This window comes from Schistocerca nitens, chromosome 2, assembly GCF_023898315.1.
Source record: "Schistocerca nitens isolate TAMUIC-IGC-003100 chromosome 2, iqSchNite1.1, whole genome shotgun sequence".
In the NCBI taxonomy this organism is placed as follows: domain Eukaryota; kingdom Metazoa; phylum Arthropoda; class Insecta; order Orthoptera; family Acrididae; genus Schistocerca; species Schistocerca nitens.
In genome coordinates this window covers 79,518,417-79,539,353 of record NC_064615.1, presented here as the reverse complement: position 1 = coordinate 79,539,353, position 20,937 = coordinate 79,518,417, and the positions used below count along the sequence as shown (strand labels likewise).

At 41.6% G+C, this 20,937-nt stretch overlaps 1 long non-coding RNA gene across 1 annotated transcript in view; it reads left to right on the top strand.

Annotated features, from left to right (window-relative positions):
• Positions 1–18,314, top strand: part of LOC126234275 (uncharacterized) — a 139,382-nt gene extending 121,068 nt beyond the window's left edge. The window contains exons 2-3 of the long non-coding RNA XR_007544700.1: positions 13,040–13,105; positions 16,610–18,314. This is a non-coding gene — a long non-coding RNA (uncharacterized LOC126234275). The remainder of the gene's footprint in view (positions 1–13,039; positions 13,106–16,609) is intronic.
• The last annotated feature ends 2,623 nt before the right edge of the window (positions 18,315–20,937 follow it).

Here is a 20,937-nt window from a genome sequence, read left to right as displayed (position 1 = left end):
GAATGGAGGTTTATAAACAGATTTTTCGTTTTTTTTTTTTAATTTTATTTTAGCAAACAGCTTTGAATCCATTGTTTTCTGTGAGGTGAGTGCTCAAACATGTGACGCTTTCCATTGCTATTTACAGTAACTGCTGATGTCTTGTTTCCCCCATTATATATACATTTTCAACTATACACTGTGTTAAAAGTAAGTTGTAAGTTTTACTTGAAAATATGCAAGTACTTGTTCTTTCTTCAAGAACTGTTTACTTTATTTCTTTGTGGCAGTTGCTTTTGCCAAATTCTAAAGTTCGCTTCTTTTTTTTTTTTTTTTTTTTTTTTTTTTTTTTTTTTTGATGTGTTCGATTCCCAGTTTTCTTTTGTGTACGCACAACACATTAACTACACTACAGGAGTAATTTCTTTAATAGGGAATTATTTAAGTCTATTTGACACATTGCTTATTTTTCATAAAACCTATGGAATAATATTATTTCTCATAAACAATCCTAATTTGGTTATATTTACATTTTGTCGTATTATGGAGACAATGCCCCGGGATGAGAAAATTGTTCATCCACCTTCGATATAACACTTATATCAAAAATGGCTCTGAGCACTATGGGACTCAACTGCTGTGGTCATAAGTCCCCTAGAACTTAGAACTACTTAAACCTAACTAACCTAAGGACAGCACACAACACCCAGCCATCACGAGGCAGAGAAAATCCCTGACCCCGCCGGGAATCGAACCCGGGAACCCGGGCGTGGGAAGCGAGAACGCTACCGCACGACCACGAGATGCGGGCACACTTATATCCTCTTTGTTGAATTCTGGGTTAACAATTTCCACACATTTTACAAGTAGGCAATGAAAACTGTAGGCAGACAGAACATAGTTCATCATCATTTTTTCAATCTTGACTGCGTAGAGGGTTTACTCGTACACCAGCCAATTTTCGCATATAGGAAAACTGTAATACACTATTAAACAAATTACATCATCTGTCCTGTAACTTACCTGGTAGTTTACAATACATACAAGTGATTGGCACAGAGTAGAGCAGAGCACATTTTAAATGCTGTTTGTTGGTGTATACCGCACTTACAATAGAGAATCTGCCACTAACATGTAGGTATAAGCGACTGTGAAAAAGCCTTGGGTAAGTAAAAACTTGATGAACTGGCCATAGAGTAGAAATATATCTGGAGTAGGACAGGACAGACTTTTTACTGTCATCATATATTGCCACCCTGGTAACGTGATCTTTGGACGGTGTAGGCATGCTGCAGGTTCAAATTGTCGTTACAACGGAAATACAGACAGCTTCCATTCGTAGGTGCCGTGAATATGATGTACACGTTTCGTAGACAACATAACAAATCGCATTTGGTACCTGGAATAAATTAGGCTCTTAGTTTTGAAGAGCAAAATGAAAAGACATTTAGTATCTTTGCGATAGGTGCCACAGCTGTCAAATGCCTTTTTTTTTCTTTATAACAGTGACATCTTTTCTCTTTTATGCGCGATTTCATTGTGTTGCCAAGTTTGTTCTACTAAATTTTTGATTTGACGGTATTGCGAAACGATTTGAAACTGACCAGAAAATTACCAAAGAATTTACCAAACATTCTTCATGATTTTTTCCCATTTTGGGTCATCAGTGTACTGACTGGTTTGATGCGGCCCGCCATGAATTCCGCTCCTGTGTTAACCTCTTCATCTCAGAATAGCAGTTGCAACTTACGTCCTCAATTATTTGCTGGATGTATTACAATCTCTGTCTTCCTCTTCAGTTTTTGCCCTCTACAGCTCCCTCTAGTACCATGGAAGACACTCTCTGATGACTTAACAGACGTCCTATCATCCTGTGCCTTCTCCTTGTCAGTGTTTCCCACATGTTTCTTCCCTCTCCGATTCTGTGAAGAACCTCCTCATTCCTTACCTCATCAGTCCACCTAATTTTCAACATTCGCCTGTAGCACAACATCTCAAATAACTCGATTCTCCTCTGTTCCGGTTTTCCCACAGCCCATGTTTCACTATCATACTGTGCCTCACTCCAGACGTACATTCACAGAAATTTCTCCCTCAAATTAAAGGCCATGTTTGATACTACTAGACTTCTCTCAGCCAGGAATGCCCTTTTTGCCAGTGCTAGTCTGCTTTTGATATCTCTTTGCTCCGTCCGTCATTTCTTGTTTTGTGCCAAGTTAGCACAATTCCCTAACTTCATCTGCTTCGTGACCACCAATCCCGATGTTAAGTTTCTCACTGGTCTCATTTCTGCTACTTCTCATTACTGTCGTCTTTCTTCGATCTACTCTATTCATACTTTTTAATCCTTAATTGTTCACTCCATTCAGCCGACCGTGTAATTCTTCTTCACTTTCACTCAGGATAGCAATGTCATCAGCGAATAGTATCATTGACATTCTTTCACCTTGGATTTTAAATACACTCCTCAAACTTTGTTTTACTTCCATCATTGCTTCTTCAATGTACAGACTGAAGAGTAGCGGCGAAAGACTACACCCTTGTCTTACAGCCGGCCGCTGTGTTCTTGGCGCTTCAGTGCGGAACCGCGCGACTGCTACGGTCGCAGGTTTGAATCCTGCCTCGGGCATGGATGTGAGTGATGTCCTTAGGTTTGTTAGGTTTAAGTGGTTCTAAGTTCTAGGGGACTGATGACCTCAGATGTTAAGTCCCATAGTGCTCAGAGCCATTTGAACCATTTTTTGAACCTGTCTTACACTCTATGTAATCCAAGCACTTCGTTCTTGGTCGTCCATTCTTACTACTCCCTCTTGGCTCTTGCACATATTGTATATTACCCTTCTCTCCCTATTGCTTATCCCTATTTTTCTCAGAATTTAGAACACCTTGTACCATTGTTGAACGCTTTTTCCAGGTCGACATATCCCTTGAACGTGACTTGATTTTTCTCTGGTCTTGCTTCCATTATTAATCGCAACGTCTGAATTGCCTCTTTGGTACATTTACCTTTTGTAAAACCAAAGTGATCGTCCCATTCTTCTGTATATTATTCCTGTCAGTAACTTGGACGAATGAGCTGTTAAGCTGATTGTGCGATAATTCTCGCACTTGTCATTTCTTGCAGTCTTCGGGTCTGGGTGGATGATACTTTTCCTAAAATCAGATGGTCTGACACCAACTCATACCTTCAACACACCAACGTGAATAGTGGTTCTGTTGCCACTACCCCTAATGATTTTAGACATTATAATGGAATGTTGTCTATCCCCTCTGCCTTATTTGATCTTAAGTCCTCCAAAGTTCATTTAAATTCTGATTCTAATACTGGATCCCCTATCTCTTATAAATCAACTCCTTTTCTTCTTCTATCACGTCAGACAAATCTTCCTCCTCATAGAGGCTTTCAATGTACTCCTTCCACTTTTCTGCTCTCTCCTCTGCATTTAACAGCGGAATTCCTGTTATGCTTTTAATGTTACCGCCCTTGCTTTTAATGTCACCAACGGTTTTTTTGACTTTCCTGTATGCTAAGTCAGTCCTTCCGACAATCACTTCTTTTTAAATTTTTTCACATTTTTCATCCACCATTTCATCTTAACTTCCCTGCTCTTCCTATTTATTTTATTCCTTAGCGACTTCTATTTCTGTATTCCAGAATTTCCCTGAACATTTTTGTACTTCCTTCTTTCATCGATCAACTGAAGTATTTCTTCTATTACCCATGGTTTCTTCACAGTTACCTTCTTTGTACCTATCTTTTCCTTTCCAACTTCTCTGGTTGCCCTTTTTAGAGTTGTTCATTCCTCTTCAACTGTAGCGCCTACTGAGCTATGCCCTATTGCTGTATCTGTAGCCTTAGAGAACTTCAAGAGTATCTCGTTATCCCTTAGTACTTCCGTATCACACTCCGTTGCGTATTGATTCTTAGTGACTAATCTCTTAAACTTCAGCCTACTCTTCATCACTACTACATTGTGATCTGAATCTATATCTGCTCCAGGGTACGCCTTACAAGCAAGTATCTGATTTCGGAATCTCTATCTGACCATGATGTAACCTAACTGAAGTCTTCCCGCATCCCCCGGTCTTTTCCAAGTATACATCCTCCTCTTGTGGTTCTTGAACAGATATTCGCTATTAATAGCCTAAATTTATTACAGAACTCAATTAGTCTTATTCCTCTATGATTCCTTCGTCCAAGACCATATTCTCCTGCAACCTTTTCTTCTACTCCTACCCCTACAATTTCATGACAGTCCCCCGTGACTATTAATTTTCATCTCCCTTTACGTACTGTGTTACTGTTTCAGTATCCCCATATACTTTCTCTGTTTCCTCATCTTCGGCTTGCGATATCGGCATGTATACCTGAACTATCGTTGTCGCTGTTGGTTTGCTTTTTATTCTGATAAAAACAACCTTATCACTGAACTGTTCACAGTAACATAATCTCTGCTCTACCTACGTATTCATAACGAATCCTACTCCCGTTATACAATTTTCCGCTGCTGTTGATTTTATCCTGTACTGATCTAACCAGAAATCCTTGTCTTCTTTCCAAAAAAATGGCTCTGAGCACTATTTGACTTAACATCTGAGGTCATCAGTCGCCTCGAACCTTGAACTACTTAAACCTAACTCACCTAAGGACATCACACACATCCATACCCGAGGCAGGATTCGAACATGCGACCGTAGTGGTCGCGCGGTTCCAGACTGAAGCGCCTAGAACCGCTCGGCCAAAGTGGCCGGCAGTCTTTTCATTTCACTTCACTGACCCCCTACTGTATCTAGATAGAGCCTTTGCATTTCCCTTTTCAGATTTTCTAGCTTCCCTACCACGTTCAAGCTTCTGACATTGCATGCCCCGACTCGTAGAAAATTATCCTTTCGTTGATTATTCAATTTTTTTTCTCATAGTCACCTTCTCTTGGCAGTCCCCTTCCGGAGAGAGACTATTTCGGAATCTTTTGCCAATGGAAAGATCAGTTACAGGCCACATGTCCTGTGCATACACGTTACGTGTGTTTAATGCAGTGGTTTCCATTGCCTTCTGCGTCCTCATTCGGTTGATCATTGCTGAATCTTCCGCCTTTAGGGGCTGTTTCCCACCCACAGGACAAGAGAGAGCACTGAACCTCTGTCCGTTCCTCCACCCTCTTTGAAAAGGCCGTTGGCAAAATGAGGGTATGCGGCCGCCAATGCTGATTATTAATAAAAAATTTAACTATGGTGGGTTTCGAACCGGGGACCGAGAACGGTTTGATCACCAAGTGAAGACGCTACCACCCTTTTTCTCTGATCTCATTTTGTTCGTTGCATTTGTCCGGGGCGGACGTCCCATGACACCTGTTCTAGTTCATCGTTGATCCGTTCACTCATTTTTTCTATTGCAGAGGGCAGCTGACCCTTCTGACAGAACATGCTGAGCTACCATGCCGGCGAACTCCCTAGACCAGGTGTCTCTATTATGTGCAAAATCACACAACATCACAGATGAAGAAAATTAGATACATAAAGGTACGGCCGTTCACACATACGTATGGACACATACATACATACATACACACAAACACACGCGCGCGCACACGCGCACGCACGCACGCACGCACGCACACACGCACGCACGCGCACAGAGGGGGGGGGGGGGGGGGGGAGAGAGAGAAAGAGAGAGAGAGAGCAGGAACTTACAGTTAACATTAAGTAGTGGATCCACTGATCCACTTTGCATTTCTCGTACATTAGGTTCGGTATTCTAATCTACATTGAGACGACAAAAGTCAGGGGCTAGCGATATGCACAGAAACAGATGGCAGTCACATCGGGTATACAAGAGATAAAACGCAGCTGTCATTTACAGTCAGGTGATTCATGTGAAAAGGTGTCCGGCGTGATTATGACTGCACGACGGAAATTAACAGACCTGGAATTTGGAACGGTAGTTGGAGCTAGACGCATGTGACGTTCCATTTCGGAAATCGTTAGGGAATTGAATCTTCCGAGGTCGACAGTATCAAGAGTGTGTCGAGAATACCAAATTTCAGACATCACCTCGGACTACAGAGACAACTCAGAGGCCGTCAACCTTCACTTAACGACCGAGAGCAGTGGCGTTTGCGTAGAGTTGTCAGTGCTAACAGACAAGCAACACTCCGTGAAATAACCACACAGAAATCAATGTGAGATGTACGACGAACGTATCCGTTTGGACAGTGGGGCGAAATTTGGCGTTAATGGGCTATGGCAGCGGACAACTGACGCGAGTGCCTTTCGTAGCGACACAACATCGCCTGCAGCGTCTCTCCTGGGCTCGTGACCATAGCGGTTGGACACTATACGACTGGGAAGCGATGGCCTGGTCAGATACGTCCCGGTTCCAGCTGATAAGAACTAATGGTACGTATCGAGTGTGGCGCAGACCCCACGGACCCATGGACGCAAGTGTCAAACAAGTCACTGCGCAATCTGGGAGTGGCTCTATAATGGTGTCGGCTGTGTTTTCATGGAATAGACTGGGTCATTAACTGTAAATGGTTACGTTCGGCTGCTTTGAGATGATCTGCAGTCATGCATGGACTTCGTGCTCCCAAACAACGATGGAATTTTTGTGAATGACAGTGCGCCGCCCCACCGGATTGCAAGAACATTCTGGACAGTCCGAGCTAATGATCTGGCCACCCAGATCGGCCGACATGAATCCCATCGAACGTTTATGTGGCATAACTGAGTGGTCAATTCGTGCACGAAATCCTGCACGGGCAACACTTCCGCAATTATGGACGGCTATAAAGGCAGCATGGCTCAATACTTCAGCAAGGGACTTCCAACAACCTCTTGAGTCCACGCGAAGTTCAACTCCTGCACTATGCTGGACAAAAGGAGGTCCGACACTATATTAAGTAGTTTATCATGACGTACTCGTATGTCACCTCAGTGTTATATGAAACCAAAATAATCGTCGGAGAACAGTCCATTGTAGATCTCAGGAAACGCTACAGATTAGTACAAACGCGATTTCAGGCGACCACTAACTGTATCCCAATTGTCCCCTGCAAAATTTCGTATAGTCCCTCAGTGTCATCCGTTGCTTCACAGACCAACAGCATCAAGGGAAGTGGACAATCTGACACACATCAAGGAGTTCGTTGGGATCTTAGCTACTAATATTTTCTGCCTCTTAATCAAATGGGGAAAACAATGTCCTGAAGGCAAGCTCCATCAAAGCAGCTGATTTATAAAATGCTTTTTTGTTGTTCTCTTTTCCTGATTTCTGTTCTCAGTTATTGTTATGTAGATTTAGTCTTTTGATTTGTCATTGTCCTGATTGCAAAGAGGAATATACAGAATACGTCTGAGGATAAGGTCGGATTGTAGCCTGTCACCATTGCGGTTTATCGTATCGCGACATTGCAGCTCGCGTTGGTCGAGATCCAATGACTGTTAGCAGAATATGGAATAGGCGGGTTCAGGAGGGCAATACGGAACGCCGTGCTGGATCCCAACGGCCTCGTATCACTAGCAGTCGAGATGACAGGCATCTTATCCGCATGGCTGTAACGGATGGTGCAGCCACGTCTCGATCCCTGAGTCAACAGAGGGGGGCGTTTGCAAGACAACAACCATCTGCACGAACAGTTCGAGGACGTTTGCAGCAGCATGGACTATCAGCTCGGAGACCATGGCTGCGGTTACCCTTGACGCTGCATCATAGACAGGAGCGCCTGCGATGTACTCAACGACGAACCTGGGTGCACGAATGGCAGTACGTCATTTTTTCGGATAAATCCAGGTTCTGTTTACAGCATTATGATGGTCGCATCCATGTTTGGTGACATCGCAGTGAACGCACATTGGAAGCGTGTATTCGTCATCGCCATACTGGCGTATCACCCGGCGTGATGGTATGGGGTGCCATTGGTTACACGTCTCGGTCACCTCTTGTTCGCATTGACGGCACTTTGAACAGTGCACGTTACATTTCATATGTGTTACGACCCGTGGCTCTACCCTTCATTCGATCCCTGCGACACCCTATATTTCAGCAGGATAATGCACGACCGCATGTTGCTGGTGCTGTACGACCCTTTCTGGATACAGGAAATGTCCGACTGCTGCCCTGGCCAGTACATTCTCCAGATATCTCACCAATTGAAAACGTCTGGTCAATGGTGGCCGAGCAACTGGCTCGTCACAATACGCCAGTCACTACTCTTGATGAACTGTGGTATCGTATTGAAGCTGCATGGGCAGCTGCACCTGTACACGCCATCCAAGCTCTGTTTGATTCATTGCCCAGGCGTATCAAGGCCGTTATTATGGCCAGAGGTGGTTTTTCTGGGTACTGATTTCTCAGGATCTGTGCACCCAAATTGCTTGAAAATGTAATCACATGTCAGTTCTAGTATAATATAATTGTCCAGTGAATACCCGTTTATCATCTGCGTTTCTTCATGATGTAGCAGTTTTAATGACCAGTGGTGTATTAAAGATTCAGGCTGAAATTGTGTGTGAACGCAAATATGGAATTCACAATCATAAATTATTTTGTACAAACATACTACACATTTTGCACTGATACCAAATTTAATACATTTATTCAAAATGCAGTAAAAAAACCACAATACATCAAAGTTTTCAACATCCAGCATTTTCTCCATTTGTGTATTCCTCTTCTCTTCCAGCAGCTGTTACGAATAAATAACTGGTAACGATGTATGAAGTACGTCTACATTAAAGTTTTGGACACTTCGAAAAGCGTATGCAGACGGCGATATCCCGGGATCAGGTGACAATCCCAGTTTAATGTTGACAACATGTACAGAATGCTCATTCCACAGATATTTCTACTCCATGATGTTGGCAGAAAGTATGAAATGTATTAGTAAGACAGGAGCTGTTGCAGGGCACAAAAACATAACATTTTACCCAAAAAATAAAAATTTCACAAAGAGTGTGATAGAAATTTCTTTCACAATATGAAATTAACAAGCTCAGATGAAGGCAAGGAATGATCAATGAATATTTAATATATGAATTTCAAGTTGAAACTGTAAGTGCTAATATAGTGTAAACCTTGATTTCACTCAGGTGGTTCTCCCACTATGGAAATTGAACAAAGCACAGTATAACTTCAGTAATTACTGAAATAAATAAAAATTTTACTTAACATACTTTCCCAAAATACACATTAAGCCTGAAGAAACAGTTAACGGTTAGTTGAGAGTTGTTAAACAGTAAGTCAGAACTGGAAAGGAACAACTGTTTAACAATGTGAAATATAGACCTGAGAAATATTATTTGATCGGACTTACGCAATAAAGTGAAGTGCTAATCTCAACAAAAGGGCAGTAGCCATTACATAGGTCGATTTCAAATTGACGTTACCCAGGCTAGGTTTATAAAAGAATATATAAATAAAATTTAAAGATGAATACCCTTAAGGGTTCACTTAAAACAGCAATCAGTAAAATTTATTTCCAGTACTAAAATCAGTTTCATTAAGGTGGAACAATTAATATTCATAATTTACAAACCAGTCTCAAATCTCGCCGACAGAAATGCCATTGACATAAGTTTTACCAATTTAAGTTAGCCCAACCAGAAGACTCTTTAAATGAAACTGGTGTTAACTCATACCATAAGCACATAGTGTAACAAAACCTAGGGCACAGCAGATAGCTCCGAACAGCAGCACATACAATCTACACAAAAAGGAGCTCACCCAACAAGGCGTTACGGTTCAGTAGTTATGGTTCATCTGTGATTTCTGTGGATACAAATAAGTCCTCCTTCCACCAAGTCTGACCCGTCGGCTACTCAGACACGTAAGTTGACAGAACAGCAACGTATACTCACTCCAAATGACACTCAATTTCCACAATTGCTCTTAGCGTCCATGTCACATACCACTGCGAGCACTTGTCCTTGGATGGCGGTCCTCCAGTTATCTTTGGTCTACGACAGAAAGCGAACTAATAGGGGTCGCAGTATAATCGGTTTGGCGGAGCGCATGTATGCCCCTTGGCGAGAGGGGGAGCATGTGGTTCCTTAGCTAGGGGCAAAGATGTTATATTGCGCTTTCGATATCATATCGAAACAGCGTACGGTTCAAAGTAGTTGCAAGAATTTAAAGAAAAGAGAGGAAAAAGTCACTTAGATATAAAATCAATAGGAATAAGTGAAGTGCGTATAGGAGTGAAGAAATTGAAAAGAAATCGGTCGTCGAAAATACAGATTCATCAAATAGAAAAGTCAAAACAACTTTCGATTAAACCAAAAGAATTTGCAGTGTTAAATACGACAGAAGAGCGAAAGGATGGCAAGAATTCTTTGAGAGCCTCTGTGAATGGGAGAATCTGGTAGCTTCAGATCGCTACTGAATAACAAGATGTACAGTCTACAACATATTTTCTGACAAGCATAAGGGCCTCCCAATACAGTTATTTAAAGAAATGGTGCGATAAACTAAATTCCTAAAGACTGTAGTTTTAATGGAACAGTTGTTGATAACGACAATACAGGGAAAGACTGATTAACAGATCTCCAGAGCAATGATAAAGTAGGCCATACTGCTGCGTCCTTAACTATACGTCACTTACAGACCTTTCTGAACACAGAACCAAGTTGTAGTCTAGAGGTTGTCAATGACATGTGGCTGTTTGCCTGTCACACATAGGTCACCAGAGAGCTCTTCAAACATCTACAGCTTTTGCCAAACGATGCCAGTATCCATATCTAAAATCAGATGCATAACACACACACGCCACATTACGGTGTATGGTGAAGAGAACATCTGACATTTAACCTGTGTCAATGCTCCATTTAAGTATAAAGGGTCCCAGGTTGACAAGCAACACTAAAAAAAAAAAAAAAAAACCGCCACATAATTTTCCTGTAAATCGCCTCTTCCCGCTCCTTCCTAGGATAAGTTTCTCATCATCCTACCACACATTTTTCCTACTACGAGGGCAGTTCAATAAGTAATGCAACACATTTTTTTTCTGAAACAGGGGTTGTTTTATTCAGCATTGAAATACACCAGGTTATTCCCCAATCTTTTAGCTACACAACACTATTTTTCAACGTAATCTCCATTCAATGCTACGGCCTTACGCCACCTTGAAATGAGGGCCTGTATGCCTGCACGGTACCATTCCACTGGTCGATGTCGGAGCCAACGTCGTACTGCATCAATAACTTCTTCATCATCCGCGTAGTGCGTCCCACGGATTGCGTCCTTCATTGGGCCAAACATATGGAAATCCGACGGTGCGAGATCGGGGCTGTAGGGTGCATGAGGAAGAACAGTCCACTGAAGTTTTGTGAGCTCCTCTTGGGTGCGAAGACTTGTGAGGTCTTGCGTTGTCATGAAGAAGGAGAAGTTCGTTCAGATTTTTGTGCCTACGAACATGCTGAAGTCGTTTCTTCAATTTCTGAAGAGTAGCACAATACACTTCAGAGTTGATCGTTTGACCATGGGGAAGGACATCGAACAGAATAACCCCTTCAGCGTAACTGTAACCATGACTTTACCGGCTGAGGGTATGGCTTTAAACTTTTTCTTGGTAGGGGAGTGGGTGTGGCGCCACTCCATTGATTGCCGTTTTGTTTCAGGTTCGAAGTGATGAACCCATGTTTCATCGCCTGTAACAATCTTTGACAAGAAATTGTCACCCTCAGCCACATGACGAGCAAGCAATTCCGCACAGATGGTTCTCCTTTGCTCTTCATGGTGTTCGGTTAGACAACGAGGGACCCAGCGGGAACAAACCTTTGAATATCCCAATTGGTGAACAATTGTGACAGCACTACCAACAGAGATGTCAAGTTGAGCACTGAGTTGTTTGATGGTGATCCGTCGATCATCTCGAACGAGTGTGTTCGCACGCTCCGCCATTGCAGGAGTCACAGCTGTGCACGGCCGGCCCGCACGCGGGAGATCAGACAGTCTTGCTTGACCTTGCGGCGATGATGACACACGCTTTGCCCAACGACTCACCGTGCTTTTGTTCACTGCCAGATCACCGTAGACATTCTGCAAGCGCCTATGAATATCTGAGATTCCCTGGTTTTCCGCCAAAAGAAACTCGATCACTGCCCGTTGTTTGCAACGCACATCCATTACAGACGCCATTTTAACAGCTCCGTACAGCGCTGCCACCTGTCGGAAGTCAATGAAACGAGACGAAGCGGGAATGTTTGAAAATATTCCACAAGAAATTTCCGGTTTTTTCAACCAAAATTGGCCGATAAAAAAAATGTGTTGCATTACTTATTGAACTGCCCTCGTATTTGTGTGAAATGGACAGAATACATAGAACATCCACAGTGATATTTATTTGGTAGGCTAGTTTAAAGATAAAGTAATTTACTAACTCAAAATAACATTATTTAATTGAGAGAGCTCTGCAGAAGCAGTAATACATAGCCCTTTATTAATCCTACCACCACATAGACAACTGCAACACTTCCATGCGTCTTTTTTTCTTTGCTTTTCAATTGTACTGAACCTGGAAGAATATTTTTACCTGTAGAGCTTGCTAGCTACACCTACGCAATGATACACACTCATTATTGTGTTTATGAAGTAGTTAACATCATCAAATAGAGAATGAAATAAGCGTTTTCGAATAACGTTTTGAGTGACTGTAGATTTGTAATTTGTTTAGTAGCGATCTAAACTTAGTTAACAATAATTAAGGTGACTATGTTATTCAGGATGGTTTAGTGTATAATAAAATATATCTCTCTTCCCTAATCAATTTCACACACACTTTGCTTGATACCATAGTCACTGCTTTGACGACTTTGACACCCACACATAATCACTGCTTACACGTAGGCAATCTTTCAGATCGTTAATAAAATACCAGTTTAACCTCCAGCATAGAAACATTTTGCGCATTTTTAAGTACAGTATACTTATATCGTCCTTATTGGCGTATGTGTTAATATAATGGTAGATGCAGTAGGTTTATGATAAATAATACAGTTATAGACACCGCATCCCCCACAATGTTACAAATCTAATGATGGATTTTCTTTGCTTTTTTTTCAGCAGTAGATGGACACTGCAACAACGCCTCATTAATCGATAATTTTGGCACCATTGGATTGATTGGCTGATGTAAGTATCATCAATGTACAGGGTGATTGCGTGATGATGTTACAGACTTTCACGAACAATGGAGAGGGATAAATGTATCAGTTCGAGGTAAGAGACCCCGCTCTGGAAACCGCCGAATGGAAACTCAGCACTGGCACTGTTGTTACTGAGACTGTAGGGTGGACAAGTTTCGGTGGTGGTAGTATGGATCGATAGAAGGAAAAAAGTTCTAGTTAACATAGGCTTTAAAATGTATACCTTAAGAGCCAGGAGCACTTGTTCATCTTCAGTACTGTGAGACAAACGTCTCTTCTATTGCAAGCTCTTTGGTCTCCATATTTTTGGTGGAGGTAGTAGGGCCCAAAACTGGAGAACAATGTCCAGCAAATATGATATCTAAAATGCGTACTTTAAGGGCTATGAGCACGTGTTCATTTTCGCTACTGTGAAAGACATCCCTTCTAATGAACAAGTGGCCATAATTTTTAAGATATACATTTTAGAGCCTAAGTTTACTGGGAAAACTTTTCTTGTTTTGATCCATAATAACACTTCCGAAAATTCCCTACCCTACAATCTTAGCGACAGCAGTACCGGTACAAGTATTTCAATCCAATGTCAGAAGTATCAGAACGATATTCGCTTATAACTTTCGACTCGGCCGTTTCCGGTTCAGAGCCCCTTACCTCAGACTGACACATTTACCCTTCTCAATCATTCCTGAAAGTTTGTTACATCATTACGGTATCACCCCGTATGTTTCTAATAGTAGATATGCAATGTGTGGATGTTTAAACTACAGGGTGGTCCATTGATAGCGACCGGGCCAAATATCTCACGAAATAAGCTTCAAACGAAAAAACTACAAAGAACGAAACTCGTCTAGCTTGAGGGGGAAACCAGATCGCGCTATGGTTGGCCCGCTAGATGGCGCTGCCATAGGTCAAACGGATATCAACTGCGTTTTTTTTTAATAGGAACCCCCATTTTTTATTGCATATTCGTGTAGTACGTAAAGAAATATGAATGTTCTAGTTGGACCACTTTTTTCGCTTTGTGATAGATGGCGCTGTAATAGTCACAAACGTACAAGTACGTGGTATCACGTAACATTCCGCCAGTGAGGACGGTATTTGCTTCGTGATACATTACGCGTGTTACAATGGACCGTTTACCAATTGCGGAAAAGGTCGATATCGTGTTGATGTATGGCTATTGTGGTCAAAATGCCCAACGGTCCTGAGCTATTTATGCTGCTCGCTACCCTGGACGACATCATACAAGTGTCCGGACCTTTCGCCGGATAATTACGTTATTTAAGGAAACAGGAAGTGTTCAGCCACATGTGAAACGTCAACCACGACCTGCAACAAATGATGATGCCCAAGTAGGTGTTTTAGCTGCTGTCGCCGCTAATCCGCACATCAGTAGCAGACACATTGCGCGAGAATCGGGAATCTCAAAAATGTCGGTGTTGAGAATGCTACATCAACATCGATTGCACCCGTACCATATTTCTATGCACCAGGAATTGCATGGCGACGACTTTGAATGTCGTGTACAGTTCTGCCACTGGGCACAAGAGAAATTATGGGACGATGACAGATTTTTTGCACGCGTTCTATTTAGCGAAGAAGCGTCATACACCATCAGCGGTAACGTAAACTGGCAAAATATGCACTATTGGGCAACGGAAAATGCACGATGGCTGCGACAAGTGGAACATCAGCGACCTTGGCGGGTTACTGTATGATGCGGCATTATGGGAGGAAGGACAATTGGCCCCCATTTTATCGATGGCAATCTAAATGGTGCAATGTATGCTGATTTCCTACGTAATGTTCTACCGATGTTACCACAAGATGTTTCACTGCATGACAGAATGGCGATGTACTTCCAACATGATGGATGTCCGGCACATAGCTCGCGTGCGATTGAAACGGTATTGAATGGCATATTTCATGACAGGTGGATTGGCCGCACGTTCACCGGATCTGACGTCCCCGGTTTTTTTTCTGTGGGGAAAGTTGAAGGATATTTGCTATCGTGATCCACCGACAACGCCTGACAACATGCGTCAGCGCACTGTCAATGCATGTGCGAACATTACGGAAGGCGAACTACTCGCTGTTGAGAGGAATGTCGTTACACGTATTGCCAAATGCGTTAAGGTTAACGGACATCATTTTGAGCATTTCTTGCATTAATGCGATATTTACAGGTAATCATGCTGTAACAGCATGCGTTCTCAGAAATGATAAGTTCACAAAGGTACATGTATCACATTGGAACAACCGAAATAAAATGTTCAAACGTACCTACGTTCTGTATTTTAATTTAAAAAACCTACGTGTCACCAATGGTTCGTCTAAAATTGTAAGCCATATGTTTGCGACTATTACAGCGCCATCTGTCACAAAGCGAAAAAAGTGGTCCAACTAAAACATTCATAATTCTTGACGTACTACACGAATATTTAATAAAAAATGGGTGTTCCTATTTAAAAAAAAACGCAGTTGATATCCGTTTGACCTATGGCAGTGCCATCTAGCGGGCCAACCATAGCGTCATCTGGTTCCCCCTTCAAGCTAGACGAGTTTCGTTCTTTGTAGTTTTTTCGTTTGAAGCTTATCTCGCGAGATATTTGGCCCGGTCACGATCAATGGACCACCCTGTATACATAGCCAGTCGTACACTATCCTGTGAACATAAGACTTCACTTAGGTGATAATGTTTCAGCTCGAGAGAAATGAGCTTCTCATGCTTTATATGAGGGCGAGCCTTTGAATTTTTCATGTCGACACTCTTAAAGCTTTTTAAACAAAACAAATGTTATTAACATTTTAAATATTTATTCTCTTGACGGAGCCACAACCTCACCTTTGGTTGGACCGCTTCATGACTATCATGGCTAACTCGACGGTGTTCTGTAAGATATGGAAACAGATGAGAATATGATGGAGTCAAATTGGGACTGTATGGCGGATGACCGAAGATGGTGAATCCAAGGCGTTGCATTATTGCAGCTGTAGCAGCGCATGTGTGTGGTCTGGCATTGTGATGCTGGAGGGGAGGGTGGTCCAAGGGTGGACGACCTCTGCGAATTCAAAACTCGATTACAGTACGCTGTTTCTCACATACTGACATAGTTACATTAGACACCGCCATTTGAACGATACAGTTCAGAGCCCTCCAGTGGCTGAGAGCTGAAAATATACAGACATGAGAAATAAAGATGTAGAATGTCGATAACGCCTGTTTTATTTCAAAAGCTTTAAGAGTATTCACATAATAAATTCGGAGGCATTACTGTTCAGAATGACCTCGTAATACTTACATCACCTTTGTAGTTGTATATGTTAAGAATCTCCACGTAGTTACAGTTGAGTACACTGGCGGCTGGAGTAGCTTCACAACCAATATATATTTTTCTGGCTCCACATCAAACTTCTTTTGCTGTCAGAATTAAAAGTTAATAAAATTCACTCAGAACTGCATATCTAATGACTTTTTTTAATTTAACAGTGCGTGGAATGCGTAAAACAAATATGTAACTGATATTGCTGCAGAAGTCTGTGGTCTATGGCCGAGAAGGCAACAGCCTGTGCCTGTTGCTGCTGTCAAACATTCCATACAGTGATGGTGGTGGTTGCCCATGATAAAGGGCAAATCGATCTGGACTGCTGCTACTCCTCAGCTGACAGTCTTGCCTGAAGCAAAATATATGTACTGTTGCTGTGGCACATCAGTGTAATTAATTATGTCTGTAATGTACATAAATCTGTGTCTGTATAACTTGTATAAAAAAAAGTCGATGAACTAAAACACATCTACACTTCTCAGCGTCAACAGAATTGTTTCATCTCCTAATTTACATATATGTGTGCTGGTAAATAAAACATCGCAGCGACCAGGTGAGGTGATAAACTGTTGTATAGTACTTGGAGATGGAAGTCATGCCTTAATATCTCACTGCTTTCACAAGAATGTCATATTTTCTGCTTAGACCTGTGGATGAGCTATCATGAAGTGTTGATGTTAACCACCTATTTATGTACTCAATGGCCTTGCCGCTTGGGTAACACTGGTTCCAGCCCGATTATTGACATTAAGCAACGTTGGGCTCAGCTAATGCTTAGATGGATGACTTTACAGGGAAAATAAGGTGCCGTTGGTTCTGAGGGCACGCAAGTCTCCGAATTAATGTTCAGCTGAAAGATTTACTCCAGGCTGTTGTGCCATTAAAAGAAACCTCTGGATACCATTTACAATAACATGAGTTAGTATTACTTCAAAGTGTAGTAACAACAATACTATCCTGGAGGTTAAAATGGCACTTTATTAACGATCTGGACAACTTCTGCCTATAATATACAGTGACAAGTGGTTTTGTGCGTGGCTGTGTTGAAGTGTCAAATTCATTAAAGCAGCGGCACTGTACAGGAAAGTGTCATCCGTGGTCTATAGTTCCGCTTGGGACTCCATGCAGCTGACGTGTTATGCATCCAGGCCACCTTAGTTTGTAGAGTCTAACACGTCTGTGATACAGGCACAAGAAGTGTATCAAGAATAGATGGATTCCTACATCTGTCAACACCCTCTGACGTCTCTATCCGCCGAGATATTCATGACTATCGGATGGCGTGGAAACAGAATCCACTAAAATGTGGATGCAGCATGGAAGATGAACAAAACCATACATTACAAGAACTTCAGTAGTGCTATTCATGGAGAGAAACTCAAATGGAATTGGAATGTGACCAAAGTCGTTTAGTCAGCAACAAAAACAACACCGTGATCTAGATTGCCATATCTGTGATAATCCAGGTATTGGTGCATAGGTTGGTGTTCCAGAGGAATGGTAGTGGCGACGATCTTGCTGTTAAGGATAACACCTGTGGCTGGACTAGTGTTATGTTCAATATGTATTTACCTGGCTGCACATTAAAATTCTTTTGCTACAAAAATTAAAGTTATAAAATTCGCTCAAACCTGCGACTGTGGCACTCTCGCCGTGGGAGTAAAGCATAGTGTGGATGTGGTGCCCTCTAACAGCTATCTAAGTCCATTCCTCTGGTGGGCATTCAATACCTGTGGCACCTCATACCAGATGGATACTTGGAAACTGTGTAATCTATAATGTAATGTAGTGGTGTCGTAATATTTATTTATTTCCTGTATATTTCACATGTGATGTATGTGAGACTGCAGATCTTAATAGATTGTAATGTCACAAGCTTTTATCAATAAAGATATATTCAGGAAAAAAATGGGAGGCATCTTTGACTGATAATAAAATCTCCTGATTCCCAGGTTCCAAACAAGTAACTGCTTAAATTCTGAATTAAAATCGTCAACGGCCAAAGACTCCCAGCGTAAGACATTATCCTCATTCTGCCAATGACCTTGTCAAATTTGGGCACAGGAGTGGACAGAGGTTCAGAGCATCCTCTTGCACTTAGGGTGGGAAACTGTCTTGTAAAGACAAAATAATCAGTAATTATCAACGGCGTGAGGATGTAGAAGACAATGAAGACCAGTCCATTCAAGACACAAGCGTATATCCACAGAACATGTGGCCTGTAATTGAAAAAGTGTCATGATTACTTCTCCGTTAGAAAAGTTTCTTGATTACTACCCCCATTCGGATCTGTGTAACGGACAAGAGGACTGCGAGGTGGGGGGGGATGATTTTTTGGAAAGGGAAGGAATAACCAACTATGGGGCAATGTTCTGTGTTTTTGAGCATGGAACGTCAGAAGTTTGAACATAGCAGGAAAGATAGAAAATCTGAAAAGGAAAATACAGAGGTGCAGTCTAGATGTAGTTCGTGAAGTGAAATGGAAAGAAGATAAGGATTTGTGGTCAGGCAATAAAGGGTAATATCAACAGCAGCAGAAAATGGTGCAACAGCAGTAAGAGTCGATATGAATAGGAAAGTAAGATAGACTGAACTTCTACAAACAGTTCAGTGATAGGGTTGTTCTCATCAGGTTCAACAATCCACGGAGCACCAAGCACGATAGTTTGTGTATGTATGCTAGTGGTGCAAGCAGAGTATGAAGGGAGATGAAAATCTAATAATCATGGGTGATTGGAAGCGATTGTAGAAGAGAGGACAGAAGAAAGAGTAATGGGAGCACATGGGACTGACAGTAAGAATCACAAAGGAGAAAGACTTATTGAGTTCTGCAATAAATTTCAGTTGGTAATAGTGAATACTCTATTCAAGAATTACAACAGAAGAAAGTACACATGGGAAAGAGCCAGAAACGTGGGAAGGTTTCAGCTGGATTACACCATTATCAGATAGAGATTCTAAAGTCAGATCTTGGAATGTGACGAGTTGTGAAGTTCAGATATAGACTCAGATTAAAATTTAATAATGAAGAGTAGACTGAAGTTTAAGAGAATCGTTCGAAAAATCATTGGGGAAGGAAGTGGGATACTGAAATACTGAGAAATGATGAGACACATTAGAAGCTCGCTAAGGATGTGGATACTGTACTAAGGAATGCCAGAGTAGGCAGTCCAGCTGAAGAGGTATGGACATCTCTAAAAAGGGTAATCATAGATGTTGGACACACAAACACAGGCACAAGAAAGGTAACTGCGAAGAAACCATGGGTAACAGATGAAAGACTTCAAGTGGCCGATGAAAGAAGAAAGTACAAAAATGTTGAGGGAAAGACACGAATACAACAAGATAAATCCCTTAGAAATGAAATGAATATCAAATGAAGGACAGCCAAGGCTAAATGGTTGCAGGGAAGAGTGAAGAAATCAAAAAAGAAATGGTAATCAGAAGGACTGACTCAGTAAACAGTCAAAACAACCTTCATTGAAATTAAAGCAAGGAGTAACATTAACAGTAGAATGGGATTTCCACTGTTAATCCTGTAGTAGTCGTGCATGGACTGAGAGTCACCATGAACGTATTTTTTTCCTTCCTTTTAATCCCTTTGGACTTTGGAATTACACGACTCGAGTACCTTCCTACATTCAGCAACACCATGTCACTGTTTTGTTTCATTTGGACTGGAGCAACAGTGGTGAAATTGTCAACAAATGTGGACTCGCAGTCTCACTTAAGCAGTGATGTTCAGTATAATTTGCAGTGCTGCTTTTAGGAGAAATAATAAAAGGTAAGCAGCTATAGCCATATTGTAGTTAATTCTCAAGGGGTTTCTTATTACCGCTGTGTTACCTTCTATTAGTTACATTGGTTTGTTAGATTCCTCTTAGTTCATTATTTTAAAGTTTTTACGTATTTCTTGCAGAATGGATGCATATGAAAGAGAGTCTGAAATAACTAGAAAGTTGCTTGCTGAAATTTTGGGGAATAGTGGTCATGAAGGTGACTAAGATGGTGGAAGTCAAGAAAGGGTAGATAAGAATAAGAATAAGAGGTATCTGATGGTGAAGACTGTTGACAATTCACAAACAGTCTGCTGTATATTGGGAAAGATCAGGTTACGAAATGGAATAAACATGTACCTCCAACAAATGTTAACACCAGGTCCAAATTTTTAATAATCCATCACCCTGGGACAAACCCTACTATAAAACATCTGGAAACTCCAACTTAAATTTGGAAGTACATTTTTATTGATGACATCATCATCACGATAGTGGAAAACATGAACCCACTTATTGAGCCGAGACAGCCAAATTTTTCAGAGACAAGGACTGCAAACCTAAGATTGCCAGCTAAATTGAAGCACTAATCGGTTTACTGTGTTTGGCTGGAATGATGAAGGTAAACCATTTAAATACAGGCAGTCTGTGGAAGACTGATAGCACAAGGGTAGAAATAACTAAACTCACCATGTCAGAAGCAAGGCCCAGCTACT